The 18028-nt window shown below is 36.9% G+C and overlaps 1 protein-coding gene across 1 annotated transcript in view; it reads left to right on the forward strand.

The window, feature by feature from the left end:
- LOC129224656 (serine/threonine-protein kinase unc-51-like) overlaps positions 1-18028 on the forward strand; it is a 201666-nt gene that overhangs the window by 114619 nt on the left and 69019 nt on the right. The window lies entirely within an intron of this gene.

The raw sequence follows: 18028 nt of genomic DNA on the forward strand, positions 1-18028 counted from the left end.
AGATTTAAAAGAGATGATAGCATATTCTACCGGCCAAAAATCACCTCTATTTCTTCAAAAATAATCGCTGGAAATGTTGCTCCACAAAGCGCTGCTCTTATTAGCCATTCGTGCTCAGCTTTCGCATCCTTCCATTTCGAACCTGAGTATCGTCAAGCAAAATGTGATTTCCCGTAAGGCAATTTTCTTGGTAAATTATTGAAACCAGGGCTTAATTTGCATGAGAGCTCACGGGAACTCAACATCTCTACTTATTTTCAATTATATGGGAATTTGTACATATTACTGTCTGACCACAGATTGTATGGAAAGACAAACATCCGTTTTACAGCCGGAAATGGACGACTCTATTATTTTTTACCGATGTCAGCTTTTGCAGAAGCAGAGTCTCATTCAAATGAGCGGAATACGTGCATCAAATTTTACTTTCCCCCCTTACTCTCATAGATTCGTCTTATCTGGACGTTTGAAAATTCCATGCAATCCGTGGTTGGACAGTAGATCGAATTCAGGCTATTCGCAAAAATTTTGAAGATGCTAGAAATTAAACAAACCCATCTTGAAACTGCAAAACGACCCGGTTACAGTTGAATTTTCTCGCATCATTAACGTTTTGCATTGCCTCTTTCAAAATGGTTTATGTTCGGTCGACGAACAAATCTATGTTTCTTGAAGGTGTTCATATTCGTTCATCCGTCTGTAGAAGCTTTTAAATTTATTGAGAAACGAATCATCCCGTGGCATTTTCACCTGCAGTGTAAATTTTGACTGACGTGACGGTACGTTCGTAGATGAATCTGTTGCTTCCATGCAACATTTCTTTTGGAAGGATAAGACGGCCACTTTGTGTGGGCTGGTGTATGTATAAGGGTAAGGGTTTGATGCTCCCATCTTTGATTGCCCACCTGCATGTGCACCTGCTTCATCCTGTTATTCCAGCCCACATCGGAAAAGACGTCGTCGTTTTAATAGAGGAATGCGATCTTCTTTGTATCAATAACATCAACCTTGAATGTCAGAGAGTAATGATTGCCGCCAAGGTCAGCATCGAGGATAGCCGATGCTGTTAAGTTTTTTTAGTTTGGTGCGCACCAAGGACACGTTACAGTGGAGAGCGGGGTGTAATATTAGATCGCACTTTGTTCCTTTGAAAGTACGTCTGATGTGCTGTTGTTTCAGCAATGGACGTAAACTCAAAGCAGTGCCAACATGTAGTCTTTGGTCATTGTTGCGTGTATTTTTATAGATATAAGGAAATTACTGGACGCCTGTACCTTCGAATTGTTCAGCCGGGCGTTACCAACCCCTGAAAGCATAAGCTTAAACTAAAGTGGCAATTACCCTTTTAAGTTTCATTGAAGGAAGGTTCAGGGGCGTAGATAAGGGGGGGGGTTGGGGACAACCCCCCCCCCGAAACGTTAGTCTCAAATAAAAAAAAAGAGAGAAAAAGAAGAGGGAAGAGAAAGAAAGAAAAAGAAAAAAAAATCAAAACGACTTTTTTCTGAGTAACAAAGGTCAAAAATTCCCTTCGCTTCCCCCCCTCCCAATGCCATTGAAAATCTGCTCCATGTGTGACCCTCAAGCATAAAGACGTCTCCCTCTGCTACGACAATTTTTTGATAATTGAGTGAAATTTGACACTTCGCTTTAGAAATGAGATTGATTTGTTAAATCCACGTATATGCAGCCTTTCTTTGTCATAGATTCTGCAAATTGTTAAATATATTTAATTGAATGAGCCGCGCAGTGGGAATATTGCATACAGTCGAATCTGTATGTTTCGAATTTCACATTAAAGAAAAAAAATCGAGATAAAGAGTTTTGAAATACGGGGGCTTAAGAAACTTTTTATAGAAATTTGAAATATGAAAAATGATGGTGAAAATTTGAAATCGATACTAAAGACAATATGGGCTCTTGATTAAAATTCCTCTTTATTAGTTTTGTTAGGTATTTATTCTATTACATTATTGAGTGCTTTATTGCGAGTTTAAGGAATCATTTTGACAGTAAAAGAAACTTTAAGCATATCTTTTTCAAGAAAAAGTCTTTTATTGCTTTTTGGTCCCTGATTTTTTTTTTTTTTTTTTTTTGGATTCATTATTTATCCTCTTGAGGTTAGCAATTGCAGCAAATCTAACTTGGCCAGTATTCTACGATTTTCCTTTTTTCATCACTTGAAAAAAACTCATACTTTCTTTTCACTCCTATCATTTCGGTTTTCTAAGGAATCGCAATTTTAAGAAAGAGAGCAACCAAAGAACAGTACTAATCCAGATAACAGCGAAATGGCTTTTAACTTGAAGGACCTTTAACCATGAACTTGAAATGTTCATCTTACATATGTAAAACCTGTGAATTTCACCCCTTTACTCTTCTTCCAAGAAAGTGCGCGAAACGACTGTCCTTTGGTTAATCTTCCTGGAAAGCCTATTCGTGGAACGCATTTCAATTTTTTTTTTCCACTGCCTCCTCAGCTCTTGAAGACAATTCCTCTGTTTCTGAGTTGAAGAAAATGTTTTTGTTTGCTGCTTTAAAGATCATTGGGCTTCGAATCCAAAAATGATAGCATAGCCGGAGTTCGAGACGATAGAGGTTTTTGTTGGTTTGGTCTCGTGTGTGTCATAGGTCATAGTCAAAACGACCTTTGCTAACCAGAGTATCCATTGCAATCACATTGATTTTTCAGCCAGTATTTACTGCATTTTCTTTTGGAAACGTATAGTCTGTTTAAAAATGTACATTCTAAGTGAAAGTTGTTGCATAATGAAGCGAGAAAAACCGATAACAAGCTTTTTTCAATCCAAAGAAAAAAATTAAAATGACGAAAAGGATTGCTCTAAAAAGAGAAAGTTAACGTCGTGTGAAGAAAACGAAGTACAGTCTGCAAAGCAGCATTAGTCCCATCGGACCCTTCTGAAGGTAATTTTATTTTAATTCAAAAGAAAAACTGCATTGCATTACATGAATAAAATGTTTACAAACGAAATGAATCTAGATTATTTCTATTAGCTTGGTTCGGATTAAAAAGTAGAATATAAAAAAGACTTCTGTTTTATAATACCCGAAATTGCTGTTGCTCTCTCAAAAAGATATTTATGTAAATTCTAAAGCAGCTAATAGATTAAAAATAAAGACTTGAAAGGAGAACTGATGGTATGATGTTGAGCGAATAACTTTCTACCGCCAATATTTCTTCAATAACTTTTTTATTCAAATTTTATTAAATGCTTTAAAATTAGCGTAAATGTAAATACATAAAAAGCAACATATAAATATAACGATATGAAAAGCAATTTCATTTTTGCGGGTTATAATTCAAGAAGTCTTTTTTTTATTTTGTTTCATACTTTTAGTGCAAACCAAGTTAGTAAAAATAGTCTTTATAGTCTGACCACCGATGAGATTGAAGGTCAAACATCCAGTTTACAGGTGGAAATGGAAGTATTTTTTAGCTTTCAGGGATGCCAGCTTTTGTAGTCACACTGAAATGAACGGAACACGCTCATCAGATATTTGATTCCCCCCTGATTTGGATAGACTGGTTTTGACAAGACGTTGCTAGAAAATTTCACTTTAAATTAAATGGAGGGAAAAGAAAAAAAAAAGTTGAATTTTCCACAACATTAAAAAAAAATAAAAAATTCTTAGCTTTTGTTTTGTTTGACACAAGTATCAGAATTGGGGCATCCCATTCCAAAGTATGTAAGATTCACCTCCCTCTTATTTTTTTTAATACTAAAAAATTTACATATATATACATACATATATATATACATATATATACATATATATACATATACACACACACACACACACACACACACACACACATATATATATATATATATATATATATATATATATATATATATATATATATATATATATATATAGAAAAGAAAGAACCCCCCCCCCCCCCCCCCCGAAAGTTGGGTCTAGCTACGCCTCTGGGAAGGTTGACTGTCAAAAAACTTTGTCTACAAAAAGCATATATGAGATTTTTTCGCCTTTGAAGTATGACACAAGCATGAACTAGAACATAATACTTAATTTGAGTTTCGAAGCATTAAAAACCAAGACTAAACGTCAGTTGGGACAACTTTGCCCAAGTAGTATATTTCCGCCGTTTTTTGAAATAGGTGATATTTGGTGCTCTATTATGTTCTGAATCCAGCTAATGGATATGGTAATGTCTTTGTGCAATGAAAACACTACCGCACCTATTGGCTGGTTTTGGAACTTAGTAGAGCGCCGATATCATCGTTTCAAAAACACTCAAAGATGTCTCACTTAGCGAAGTTGTCCGCGTGGAAGGAAAGAAAATATTTGCTGCTATCATTTCAGTGCTTTTTGAAACATATGTAGCCTCAGAGCCCAAACTACTTTCTTGGAAGTTGAAAAGCCAACACGTATATTCGCTACTATCTCTTTTCATACAAACTTTAATTTAAGATCATGTGCAAAAGTTGTTGCAGGACTTGGGATGAAGGTCAAAATGTTCCATTTTTTTTCCATATTTTTAATGTTTGGAGTCAAAATGCCGAGTCCAAAAACACCATACATACACTATCCGGCCCTAGATTATGGCAGGGTTGGCAAGTTTCTGCCAAGGCGGTTAAAACCACTGGTAGAAACCGGTTAAAACCGGCATGGCAAAAACCAGTTTCTGCCACATTTGCGGCAGAAACTGGCAAAAACTCGCAAAATGACAAAAAATTAATTATTGACACAGTAGAAAATACATGGAAAAAATAATTAATTGTTAACTAAAGCACAATCAATTGTTACATTGCAACAAATGTTACATTGTTTGGACCCTGCAGTTGCCTCTTAGAAAAGGTGGTTTAAAAAATCCAAACAGTTTTTTCAATTTTATGTGCACAAATGAGGAACTTAAGAATATTCTTGCAACAGAAGAGCTAGCAGGCAATGCATCGAGGAGCAAACAATATTCGTGAAACTTTCATCTATTGTATATTTTTTCAAACTGGTCCACCATCTAGTAACTGGGAAAGTGGTAAAAATTTAACTGGAAAAATAAGTTTCGAGAAATGGGGCCAGTTTGTTTTGCAAAGCTGTGACAATAGTTACATACAAAATCTAGGTTAATATTGGCAATAAAATTCTGACACTTTCTTCTTGAAGCACAAGTTAATTTCAATCACAAGCAGTTTAGATGAAGCATATAAAGCGAGCAAATTACTATCAGTAATGCCTGTTTAGTTCTGTATGTCACTCCTCTTGCCTAAGAACCCATATGATTTTTGTCCTTTGTTAGATTAATGCAAATATTAGAAGCATCTGCAGTTGAAAAGTTCCCTTTCTAAACTAAATCAAGGGAATTAGTATAGGATTTTTTTTTTTACAATTTTGAAATGAATTTTGATATCTCAGTTTATTTAAACGAATATCATTTAGTAATTACTTTAAAAGTTTAAGTAAAGTTAAAGTTCTTAAAGACACTTTTAAGTTATTGCCAGTTTTTGCCGGTTTTTACCGGTTATAACCAGTTTCTGCCACTGGCACGGCAAAAACTAGTTTCTGCCGGCAGAAAGCCAACCCTGGATTATGGGGGTGTTCATTATAGAGCAGCGGTTCCCAACCTTTTTAGGTCTGCGGCCCACAAATTTTGTGAAAACAATTTTGAGGCCCACTAAGTACTTACTAATATGCAAGTAAAACTGATGAAAAATAGACGCCTTATGTATACTTACGTATGATAAATATAGGTGTGTTATCGTAAGACGAAAATAGGTGTATATTGCAGCTACGATATCGGTAAGTTTTACATCAAAATCTCCCTTTATAAGGAAAACTGTGAACCGAATCACAATCTTGTCAACAGTGTACCTCTGAACAGTCACTTAACCATTCAGGGAGGAAGAAGTTGTTTGCGTTAACTGTCCGTTTCATCAGACAAAACGCCAAACAGGTCTTGAAGTTTTTAAATCTTCACTTAACAGTTAACAATTTTTACTACATCTTCAAGAGTTTTCTCTATGTACCCCTTCAATGGGTAAATTGGTTAAAGGGAGCAACCGATCAAATTCTGGCGACTAAACTAATAATATTCCAGATATTGTTGCTCCTTGCTCCCCATCTGTTGACAAATAATCGTGTGTATGTTTCTAAGACCAAAAGTATTTGTCTGAATAAGAATTTTTTTCTTAAATGTCAGGATTTGAAACTTGAATGCTAAACCATGGTCCATTATGAAAGTAATGAGCATAATGTTATTGTGACGCGACGATAGATGGCAGCACGGTAAAACTGGCTGGAAAATGTGGTGGGGGACATGCCCTTTCAATGCATACGGTCGTCAGTTGAGTTCGAGCAGTGTGAGAGGAGATACGTGCCTCCGCATGAAGTGTGTTTTCAACTTTTGTAACATGACACGATGGAGCGTTCGCTTAAACAACGAAACGCCGTAAAGTTTTGCGTGAGGCTTGGAAAAAATGCAACCGAAACATTCCAGATGTTGCAAGAAGCCTTCAAGGACGATTGCATTTCAAGTCACAAAGCCTTCATCATTACCAATTTCCTGGGCCGGAGCAACACCCCGGTGATCCCTCACCCCCTTACAGTCCCGACTTAGCTCCATGTGACTTCTTTTTGTTTCCGCGACTCAAGAGAAAGATGAAAGGAAAACATTGGGAAACCGTGGAAAACATCCAACACCATGTTACAACGTTCCTGAGAGGCATTCCCTTCAACAGGGGTGCCCACAGGGGGGGGGATTATGGCGCAAGTTGCGCCATAAAAATTTTGGGGGGGGGGGGGTTTCCAGAAGGTTAGAAAATGAAAGTTTTTCCTTTAGAAAATGAAACTTTTGAACTTTGGAAAGAAAAAAGATTTAAACTCATTCTATAAAAAATTGATGCATTAAAAATACTTTTTTCGTGTACTCTTTAGGGCCGTTGCCGTAGCATTCCCCCCCCCCCGTTTTTCAGAAGTAGGGCCGCCAATTTCATTTTAGCGATGCAACTAACGAAGAAAAAGGGAAACTCTTCGTTGTTTTTCAAAATTAAAATAGTTATTATAAATGAACTATTGAAATAATAGTGACAAAAAGTCTTTCTGTAAAATTTGAATAGAAAATGTAATCTTAAAATACAATTTGGGAACATCCATGATTCTCTTTTAGTAATGTACGTTTCAAACACTTATTAACGCAAAAAAAAAGCATTCAGTACAGTACACTCTTGACTAGGCCGCAGAGTGGACATGTCTGCCTAGGCGGAAACTATGGGCTCGGCCCGAATTAAAGTACTGTGCATAGAGTAAAATTAGCATAATGGGAGGGAGGACCGGCGACAAAACTAACATGGTGCGCGCCTTGTCTGTCGGCGGCCCTGGTTATACAAAACCATGCTTCATGGTTCTTCAGTCAAAAAGAAAAAAAAAAACATAAATAAATAGGACAACTTCATTAGGACACCATAAGATATGGGTCGTCGAAACATTCCTATATGTATTTTATTTATTTATTTTGATGAAAAATGTTGTTCTGAAAATCATTCCTAAGTAGAGAAAAATGTATGGGTCGCCGAAATAAATTTGAAATAAAGAGTGAGAGAGGAAAAAAAACCAGTTAAATGCAACGAGAGATTCAAAGTATTGTGTAACGATTACTCACACCAAAAGTTCTAAATGTTTGAATGTAAAAATCGTAAGTAAATCAAAGCTTGATCAAGATATGCAAGTGGCGTATTTAAAATAAAATGAAGTGGAATAGAGACCTTGGGTACCGCAGAAAATTACCACATTCGTTCAAAATGTTAAAAGTTCTTTTTCTAAGGCCGCAAACACTTGTATCTGTCAGAAACCAAAAATATTAGGCGGGAAACAGAAAACTTTATTATAGAAAATCCAAGCAAATAACCGCGTTTGGCAAAGGAAAATTGGAAGAAAATATTACCACAATATGTTTATGAATAATTAAAATTTTCAATGAAGACAGGAGTGACGTAGCCAAACTGAACGAAAGAGTAGGGAACTCCAAACCCTTCTTTTTACGTCCCGAAAGCTGACCTGGAAGTAAGTTTTTAAAACTTAGGTTTTGAAAAAATTCCGGGAAAACGTTCTCAAACCCCATCCCTTACCGTAACGTCATTAAAGATGGCCTACACCTGAGTATTTAAGACTGCAATTTTGAAAAACCGTGAGAGTGCTTGCTCCCAACGGAACCTCCGAGAAACGCCCTCTCAATTAATCATTAATCATCATTCAAGGTCGAATAAATTTCGTCTTTTGGACTTTTAAAAAACTCCCTGAGGTGTCCCAAAACTGTCGTCCTCCAAATATTACAGAAGATCCTCAAAAATTTCATTACTAAGGCTTCAATTCAGAAAATTTTTCGGGGGAGATCTCCAAAACTTTCTACAGTATTTAAAAGTGTCTACGATTGCGTTAATTAAATTTCAATTTTGAAAATTTGACAGGGGAGGACTCCGAATCTCTCCACGCATTAACATTACCAAAAATCTTCGAAAACTGCGGTTTCAACACATCGAAATTTTTTTGAGAGATTTTTTCCCTCCCCCCTTTCTTTCTCTCTCGTTAACATCATCAGAATATGTCTTAAATCTCGATTTTAGTGCTTCAATTACGAAACATTTCTGATCGCGAGCCTTTTCAAAACTCCCCCCCCCCTTCATCGATGGTTGGCTTAAATTATGTTTTCGGAGCTGTACTTATAAAAAAAATCTGGCGGTGCACTGAATTTTAACAAAAAAAAGTGTACAATCGCGTTTTTAAGGCTTCAAAATTTTTAAAAAAATTCGGGGTGGGGTGGCCCCTTTTTCTCTTTTCCTTAATATCACCACAGATCGTCTAAAACTGCATTTTCGAACTACGATTTTCAATTTCTTCAAGGGGGAGAACCCCCCGACCCCCTCGTACTTGTCACAATCAGAAATAATTCACAATTGGGAATGCGTGCTTGAATTTTGCATCTTGAAAAACTATAGAACGATGACTTCGAGTCTCTTCCTTCCTTAACATCACCATTAGATCGACTAAAACAACTTTTCAAATAACAATCTTGAAAATTCGAGGGAGACAGCCCCCGAACCCCCTCTTCTGAACATAATTAAGTATAAAGTCGGAAAAAATATCGGGAGAGGCTATGTTGGACCTCCTCTCTCCTTCCTCCCAAACTTAAAATATAGTCTAAAACTGCGTTTTTATGTCTTCAATTTCAAAATAATGCAAGAAGGTAGCTCTCCACCACTCCCTAATTCTAACTGAATATTATCCTTACGATTAAATCTATATTGCTAGTACTAAAAGGTCTAGTAATATGACTATCTCTGCTAAACTAGAAGCCAAATCTTCTCTCTCTGCATATTGGACCATGCGTTTGAAACAACTAAGGGGCCGCCAAAAGCGTACCCTCCCCCACCCCCCATTCTTTTTTTTTTTTTTTTTTTTTGACCTAGCAACGGCTTTGGTACTCTTTCCAAAATTTAATGGCCGTGTCTCTTTTTTAATGAAGTTAACATCACAGACGGCATGGAGTTGGTGTCCGTTTCAAAACTGAATCAGACGATTTGATTTCTTTTCAATTTTTCGTAAATTTTCTGGAAATAGAACAATTCTGCATGATGAATACGTGTGACAGTGATGAGAGGGAGAGAGGTTAACAATGTTTATTGTTTGTAATAATTCTGACCAGTATACTCTAGTCTTTCATTGATTCATTTGACAATCGTTAAAAACTATAGTTTTGAAGTTGGCGAATAACATATTTTTTATCCCTCTAATCGACAATTAATATATTTTCTTCATTAACTAGTTTAAGCTTGCGAAGAATTTTTCATTTCACTTTTACCCCCATCTTCTCTACCATTTTTAAACTGATTGTTTTAATTTATCATTAGATGGTTTTTATTAAACCTTTCAGTGATGTTGGTTTTTACTGATGGGAAGTAGAACAGTCTGTTCTTAAGGTGTTTAAATTATTTTACGTGAATCATATTTACTTTTTTCTACATCTGATATGTGTAGAAGGATATTTGATTCGTTAAAATTCTCGAGTTCTGATTTTCGATGTACGCTTAATAGCTGAATCCATTTTTGAGGATTTCCGTAAAATATCTGTTACGGTGTGTGTAATCCATCTTTTTTGGCTATGCGACTTCAATTTTGGAAAACTTCCAGGAGAGCGTCCCTACTGTAACGGTAGAATAACACCCTCTTTATCATTAAGAGTCATCTAAAACTTCGTTTATAGTACTGCAATTTTGAAAAAAATTATAGAGCCCCTGATTCCCCCCTCTTTCCTTAACACAATCAAAGAAAAGCCTAGAAATGTGTTTTTGGAGTATCAATTTCAAAAAATTTCCCGGGGAATGGCACCGAAATTCACCTTCCACTAACATTATCAAGATCTATAAAAACTGCGTTTTTAAAGCTACAAGTTCGAACATTTAGGTGGAGCGCTCCTCTCTCTCTCCCCCTCCCGCACTCTCGTCAACATTATTGAAAAATCGTCTTAAAACTGATTTCAGGGCTTCAATTTCGAGAAAATTTTGGGAGAGCTTCCGAATACTCTTTTTCTTAACGTCACAAAAGTTAGCTACAACTGCGATTTTAGAGTTCAATTTCAAAATGCTGCTTTTCCCCAACCATAGATAGCGTTTTTAAGACTTTAATTTTGAAAATTTCCCTGGAGCGAGTCTTAGTATATCTTCTTTCCGTAATATTAACACAGATAGTCTAAACCTGCTATTTTAAAAATACAATCGTGAAAACGAAGGAGAGTCCTTCTTAACACAACGCTAAACTATCTACAATTTAGCTTTTAAAGGTTCAATATTGAAAAATCACCTGGAAGAGGGCACCAAACCTTTTATCCCCCTAATATCACTAGAGATCGTCTAAAACAGTAGTTTTAAAACTACAATTTCGAAAATTTTCCTGGACCCCCTATCTAAGTGACAATAAATTTCCGTTTCATGAATCATATTATATACATCTAGTAATGACTCCATCCCAAGCCAGAATGTTTAATGCACTCTCCCTGTAATATCATATTTCGAAAAAAAAAAAAAATAAGGTGCAGCAAAATTCAGGGGTACCCAAAAACTTGTTTACTCAAGGTCTACGTTGTAAACTTTGGGAAGGCAAGGTGGGTCAACAATCCAACAATATTTCAGTTCAAAAGGTATTTGTTAGGGCTCCCCCCCCCCCCCCGTGAATATGACTGAAAATTAAACACTCTAAAAACTGTTATGTTTCACCCGATTCGAAAGCGCGAAAATTTGGGGGGGGGGGGCGGGAATTTGCGCCATTGAGCTTGGGGGGGATGGGCACCCCTGCCCTTCAAGGAGTTTCAGGGTGCCTTTCAGGCGTGGCTAACACGTCTCCGCAAGTGTATTGATGCAGGAGGAATGTATTTTGAAGAATATTGAACATTTGTACAAATTACGATCAATAAACAAATTTTGCCAGTAAATGCTCATTACTTTCATAATGGACCCTGTACATCAGTTCTAGATAAATTAAGTTTTATCTCCAAAACTGAAAAAATTACCCTGTATCAAAGTTTACATCCGTCTGCTGAGGACGAAAAACCCCGAACTTGAAAGATTGAAGTAGTGAAGCTGTGGATTTCGCAATTTTGATTTTTTTTAAGACGACTTGTTATGCATGATAGTCCCAGTAATTTTTCATTCTGCACGCAGTGAGGAACGTTTCTGTTCCTTTTTCTTTTGTTTCGTGCTTTTCAAATTCATTCCTTAATGACTTAATGAGCTTCGGCCCAAATACCAGCACTCATTTTCGCGGGGCATAGTAGGGTGATAAATGGCTAATGATTAGCATCTTTCTTTTTTGTTCTTCTCGATCCTATCCTTTCTGAGAACCAGTTTTTGCCTCGAAATGCCGCCGCGCCTTTGTATGAACGATCTCTGGTCAATTTTAAATGGCTGGAAGAAGACTGGTTCGCACATGAGCGTGGACCCTTGATTGGGAACCAGCTGTTGATCATTTTCGCAGATGAATGTTAATTATCTTTGGGGCAGACGATATATTTTGCAATGAATGTACGTGTAGCAGACTCATTATCCAATAACCCTGAGATGATATTCGATAGTAGCAAAACTTTGTCAAATCACGATGATGGTGTAGACTGGATGTTGGTGTTTGAGATATTGGTTGATATTTCGTCATGATTAATAACAGCTTTTCAAATTCCACATTACCTCACTTGAGGTGCATAAACGAAGTCGAGTGGAATGAATTGTTTCGAATAGATCTGTGTGGTAAGATTTATAAAAGTTAAATTCCAATTTGACACTGTCTGTTTACAGTGAAGCCTCTGGCATTCATACATAGCTTCAAAGCGTAGAATCCAGTTTGATGTTTCTCCAGACAAAGAAAAAATCATTATTTTAGCACATAGGCGGATTTAGGACTGAGTTCCTGGGGGGGCAGGATTTTTTTTTCAGCAACATTTTAAATTGCCTCCCCCCCCCCCCCGATTTTGGTCTGTTTTTCTGCAATGCATAAGGGCATGCTTTACTTTTTTCGTGTATAGTTTTCATTAATGTGTGTTTTCATATTGTCCTTTTTTGAACTGAACTTTTTTGAACAGAGAGGTGACTGGTATCAAGAGAGTGACGAAAGGCTCCCTTTTAAGTGGGATATAGAATATCTCTAATTTTAGGGGGTCTGGGGGTTTCTCCCCCGGAGGAAATTTTGTAAAATGGATATAAAATTCTGTATTTTGAAGCCTTTCAAGGGTTAATTGGATAGACAAAAATCTCAGGAAAAAAAAACAAATAATTTTTAAAAAAAAGTTTTACGATTTAAATGTGCTTTGTGACGTAAGTTAATACTTAAAAAGAATTCAGTACAGATTTAGAAAATATGTAACATGAGAGTAACATACTACTTATTAGAACAATTCATAATTTATACATTTGAGTTTCAAAGAAGTGTCTAGTTATTTTCAGGGTTTGGTTGGTTAGATTGGGTGTTTTGGCACAAGAGCCCTAGTAGGCTAAACTGCGCCAATTCTTTTCAAGGATTTTTGAACATTTGATAATTTAAGGCACCTCATTTGCATTTTCCAGTCTCTGAAATTGAGTACTAGATTATACAGTTGCACAGTATTATTCAAACTTTGTAAAAAAAACAGCTATTTGAAGTTTAAAAGAAAAAATAAATTATAGAATTCTCTCATTACAACAACCTTTTTTTTAAATTATTAGCAGTGCAGAAAACGAAAAGGAATAGAGGTAGTGTATAATTTTTTTCTGGGCTAAACAGATTAACTTTATGCAGTAGAAGCAAGATAAAAGCAATCAATACAAAAGAATTTCCAAAATACTGCATTCAGGATTAAATAAATAGCAGGATATGAAACACGTGAGTCACAAAAAGTTATCTCAAGTAATATGTTACAAACGTAAGAACCATGATTGTTACACTTTTGATGCAGGATGTAGCAAGGAGCTAAATTTGATATATTTTGGCATTCCTCCCCCCACCATTTGTTAGAAATTTTAAAATTTAAGGTTTGTAGCCCCATGTTTCCAAACATTCAAGGTTTTCAAGCACCTGAAAATGAAATTAGTTTTTTCAAGCACTTTCCATTTTTTTTAAGGTACAAATAATGTAATTTTTTGCAAGTTACGGACCCACTTCAAAGCAGTGGCCCAAAGCTATAGCTTGTTTATCTTATAGGCAAATCCGGTCCTGTAATTCACTCTTACCTGCAGATTTTTGTAATTTTTACGAAAATTCGTCAGTTTTTACGGTTAAAGGATTTTATAATTTTACCAAACTGAACGTGTGAATCCAGAAGGTTCTTCAAAATCTTTCGTCTGTAACAACACAAAATATCTAGTTTTTGAAATCAAGCAAATTGAAAATAAACATTCTGAAAAGAAAGAAAACAAATCATAACGAGTAGATTGTTTTGTTAGCGCAAATGGGGGAGGGGGGTTCCCTTTGTTTCAGGTTCTAATTTAAAAATAATCGTCAATTATTATAAGTGTTGCAGCTGAATGCATAGCTCGTTTAGCCTATATTTTCATTTACATACTTGCCCAAATGGTTTTCAGTCCAAAATAGTTAATTTAGGCATATTTTCAGCACCCCAGTGACAGCTGTACTATTATTATTTAATGTTCTTTTTGTTTTCTTTTCTCCCATCAGAAAAGGACATTCGCTATTCTCTTCATTTTCATTGAACTATTCAAAAAAGAAAAAATAATAATTTTTTTGTTTCAAGATTTTGGAAGATGTGTTATTACCTTTTAAAGTCCTCTCAAAACTGGGGGGCCTTGCCTCCTATGCCCCCCCTTTCCTATAAACCTACCCATGTCCTTCTGGACTCCAGTCAAAAAGGAAAAATAATAATGACTTTTTAAAAAATTTTTGGAAAATGTGTTGTTACTACATAAAGTACTCCCAAAACTGGGGGGGCATTGCCCCCCTCTGCCCCCCCCCCCCATAAATCCGCCCATGTTTTAGCAATCTGATATTCCTTTTGAATGAATCTTTTGATTCAAGAAAGTATATAAATCACATTGGACTTTTCATTTCTTACAACGATGTTTTTCACCCAAACTTGTAAGAGCATTGAAATAGTCTTAGTTTCTCTACTTTTTTTTCGCTATTCGTGTTGGCATTCACCGTTTTGATTGCAAGAGAACACCAGTCGAGTATGGCCGAATTGAGCTTCATGAAGTTTACAAGCGGACCTGAAATCTCCGCCCCCCCCCCTTTTCCCTTTTCGAAGAAGAACCTACCTTGATTTTGAAATTCCAACTCGATTTGAACATTAAATATTTACAACTAAGGTATTTCAACGAACTCAGAAATGCCTACCAAAAGGGAGTCATGCTGCAGACAGCGCCATCGAAACTTTTTGGTGTATCTTTTCGTTTTTTGGGTGAGGTCTCGTTTTTGGGGAGGACGAACTGCATTGTTTGGGGGGATACATCATTGCTCTTGGGCGGAGTGGGAACCCCTGACTAATTAAATCTAAATACCTATCATATTTTCTGCGTTGTCTATAGACGAGAATCACAGCATTCTGAGAGTTCAAAATGCATTTTATTGCGAAACAACAGTACAATCCTGATTTCGTTGTTTTAGAACTGAATTTCTCTTGAAATGTGCTTTCGTTAAAAGCCTGATGTCGTTAAAACCCTGATGTAATTCCATCATTTTCTTTGAAGCATGTCGAGCTGTCTGTGTGTTAAATTTCCATTTCCTTGGCGATTATTTGACCAGCAGTTTTTTTCTTCCTCAGTATGATGTTCTTTCAGAAAAGCTACCTTCCTTGCCATGTGTTCCTTTCCCTTCTCGTACCATCGGTCACCTGAACTAAAAAAGAAGCCCTTCAAAGTGACCTCATCGCAGCCAACGTTGTCGTGGAAGAGCTTTTTCTCCCCGAGTACGCTTTTCGGCCGCTTGTGTACAAACAGGAGAGAGCACGTGTTCGCGTTTCGAGGTCGAGATGGAGAAAACGCTGTTTACCGAGCAGGGTTATCTAATACATTAAAATACGTCGCACGCTCGTTTGTTTTCCTTGCATAAACACGAAAGGCCTTCGACGTTGAATCGAGACAAATTTAAAGCCTCGTTCGTTATCAGCCAAGACGCTCAGCAACAAAGTATCCAGGATTAGTGAGTGTCGCATGTTATTTGTGGGATGAGTTTGGGAAGGAAGCTTTACGGTCGACTGGGCGATTGGGATGATAAGAGGTTTGTTTACATCCACCTTTTGATCTGGAATAACTCCGTAGGCACCGAAGAGTCCTTGAAATTCTGGAAATTCTACCCTCTGCTCTTTCAACAAATTTGATAATGAAGCTCCTATAGCTAGGGCAAACCTAACCCGGTAGCGTCGTAATGCTAGAGTTCGGATGTGCGTAGCCTTCACAATGCTTCCAGGTTAGGTTAGGCTTCAACTACAGAAGCCAAAGCGTGTAAGCATCAAAATTAAATATTTGAAAATAACTAGTGAAGATGGTTGGACACATTTCCATCTGCTTTGTGGCAAGGGGTGGTTATAGTTCCCCTGGCTGGTGATGCTATACAGCGTGATTTAGATAAACTTTTCAACAAAATCCTGGCTAGGTTTTGAATTTGGTACGAGTTTTGCTCGAAATTTAAAGGAATTTGCTTCATCCTTTTACTTCTCTCCCCTTCAAATGTTACTTACTTAGCTGCTATGAAATGTCATCTACTAGGTTTATAACTTGTATGGAAGCTTAGCTCCGATATCTACATTATGTGATGCACATATTTTATACACACGTTAGATGAAATTCAGAATATTTATCTTAGAAAATACGTTGGTTGGTGTTGTGTCTACAAGGAACTATTGATCAGTGAGCTTGAATAGCAGACTCTGCCAGCTCCACCATTTTTATTTATTTTTTCGTGAGGAGATGACTGTGGAACGGGAATTCTATGTTCTGAAGAGCTACAAAGTTGCTGCACATAAAGTATATGGTATAGAGGAAGCCCATCTCAGGATAGTTGGTGTTCTTTCTATATGTCTTGGAACCATGTGTTTGATCTCGTTCCTCCATTGCTCTTAGCAAATTGATGGACCTGGTGTTATCTCTTTCTGGTGAGGGAATGTCTTCCTATGGTGGTGGAAAGGAAATTATGCATTGCACAAAGCAACTTTCCGAAGTCCAACATCTTAAAACTGTGGCTACCATTTTTCCCATAAGAAGTCGGTTTTAGTAAGAAAACAAGATCTTAAGTCTATAAGGTTCTTGCACTACTTTGCTAGAAATTAAACGGCGGTACTAAAAGAAATTTCTTTAAAATTCCAAAACTGCTAGACTACTCCAACAAAAGTGAAAACTTATACGGTTGCAGAAATTTTACTTTTAAGTTTTTTTCCACCTGGGAAGGATGCGGAGAAGTGAACACATAGTTATTAAACCAACATAAGCTGCATAATCCGAGAACGGAGGACATTCAGTCATGATTTCAATTTTTACCTCTACAGACCTAAAGTTAGATCAAACAATATACAATGTCCATTATGAAAGTAATGAGCATAATGTTATTGTGACGCGAAGATAGATGGCAGCACGGTAAAACCGGCTGGGAAATGTGGTGCGGGATATGCCCTTTCAATGCATCCAGTCGTCAGTTGCTTTTGAGCAGTGTGAGCGGAGATAAGTGCCTCCACTTGAAGTATGTTTTCAACTTTTGTAACATAACGCAATGGATCGTTCGCTTGAACAATGATACGCCATAAAGTTTTGCGTGAGGTTTGGAAAAAATACAACCGAAACATTCCAGATGCTGCAAGAAGCCTTCAAGGACGATTGTATTTCAAGATCACAGTCTGGGAAGTGGCACAAGGCATTCAAAGAGAGCCAGGAGGAGGTCGCCGACGAACCCCGTTATGGATGCCCCCCCCCCCCCCCGGTGATCCCTCACCACCTTGCAGTCCCTACTTAGCTTCATGTGACTTCTTTTTGTTTCCGCGACTCAAGAGAGAGAGAGAGAAGAAAGGAAAACATTGGGGAATCTTGGGAAACATCCAACACCATGTTACAACGTTCCTGAGAGGCATTCCCTTGGAAGAGTTTCAGGGTGCCTTTCAGGCGTAGCAAACACGTCTCCGCAAGTGTATTGATGCAGGAGGAATGTATTTTGAAGAATATTGAACATTTGTACAAATTACGATCAATAAATATATTTTGCCAGTAAATGCTCATTACTTTCATAATGGACCCTGTAAGTACTGTTTCATGTCGTTTACTCACAAATAGTGCCATCATAGACCATAGATAGAAGCGCCATTTATTGTGCATTGATATTTTATGAAGCTAATTATTTAAGGTTTACATTCATCAATCTTAGGCCCCAGTTAATAAATAAATGAAACAATAATTTCAAAATACATCCACATTCTGTCATCTATTGGTAACTTTCAAAAGTGAGAAGGAAATCCTTTTTGCATTCTTAAAATGAGGTCGAATCAACCCCCTCCCCCCCCCCCCTTACAACAAAATAATTAAATAACTGATTTAAA

The sequence above is a fragment of the Uloborus diversus genome, chromosome 6, assembly GCF_026930045.1.
Source record: "Uloborus diversus isolate 005 chromosome 6, Udiv.v.3.1, whole genome shotgun sequence".
Taxonomy (NCBI): Eukaryota; Metazoa; Arthropoda; class Arachnida; order Araneae; family Uloboridae; genus Uloborus; species Uloborus diversus.